At 47.6% G+C, this 1,033-nt stretch overlaps 1 non-coding gene across 1 annotated transcript; it reads left to right on the forward strand.

The window, feature by feature from the left end:
• The first annotated feature begins 221 nt into the window (after positions 1 to 221).
• Positions 222 to 327, forward strand: LOC140853024 (small nucleolar RNA R71). The gene has a single exon (XR_012136102.1). It is a non-coding gene; the product is annotated as a small nucleolar RNA R71 (small nucleolar RNA).
• The last annotated feature ends 706 nt before the right edge of the window (positions 328 to 1,033 follow it).

Genomic DNA, 1,033 nt, shown 5'->3' on the forward strand with positions numbered 1-1,033 from the left:
TCCTACTTCATATATTCCACCTCTCTTTGGGTTTAACATGGGTTTATCTCTAATAGAGGCAGACATATGATGTAATGAATTTTCACTTAAAATTTCAAACAGTTGCCATGCCTCATCCTCACTTTTTAGCATGAATGTCCCACCGCATGATGCATCGATCATTTGTCGATGTCTTTCAGAGAGCCCAACATAAAAATATTGGATTAACTGCCACTTGGGTACAGCATGGTGGGGACATTTTCTAATAAGGTCCTTTAATCTCTCCCATGTTTCATGAAATATTTCTCCATCTAATTGGGAAAAACTAGTTATGGCTTTCCTTATTTGATTAGTTTTTCCTATGGAAAAATATTTCTTGAGAAACTCTCCTTGCAGCTGGTCCTAGGTTGATATAGTCATGAAATCCAAAGTATGTAGCCAGTATTTGGCTTTGTCCTTGTTCGTACAAAAATCTGCTTGCGTCGGAGAAGCTGGAGTCGGGGAAGTCGCGGTCGCCGCCGGGACCTGCAAAGGAAGTCTAAACCGGAGGTGGGGTTACTCCGGCAAGACCCTCCGACGCTCAAGTCAGTTCTCTGCATCAACAAGAATGGAGTGCTCGAACGGAGAATTTAGCAAAGTTTTGAGATAAGAAATGAGCTTATAGAATAACGTATCTGGATCCCCCTTTTATAGGCGGGGGAGGTAACGGATTGATGGCGACGTTTGTAACCGCCAGGTAGTGGGCTGCCCATGGTCAGGGAAATTTATTGCGAAGGGTAGTGGAGTAGACCCGTGGCTATTGTCATGGCCTGCCACATAGAGCCTGTTGCAGGTAGTGGAGCGGCGTCCGTTGCCGCTAGTTGTCAGGGAGTGGTGGAGTCGCGCAGCACCTGTCGCAGGGAGCGGAGCAGAATCGTGGCCGTTGACACAGCCTGTCAGAGAGTAATGGGTCCGCCGCAGGGGGTGATGGAGCCGTGCGGAATCCGCTACAGGAAGTGGAACAGGATCATGGTTGTTATTACGACCTGCCAGGGGGCGCGGATCTGTTGATTGA

The sequence above is a fragment of the Elaeis guineensis genome, chromosome 12 (genome assembly GCF_000442705.2).
Source record: "Elaeis guineensis isolate ETL-2024a chromosome 12, EG11, whole genome shotgun sequence".
NCBI lineage: Eukaryota > Viridiplantae > Streptophyta > Magnoliopsida > Arecales > Arecaceae > Elaeis > Elaeis guineensis.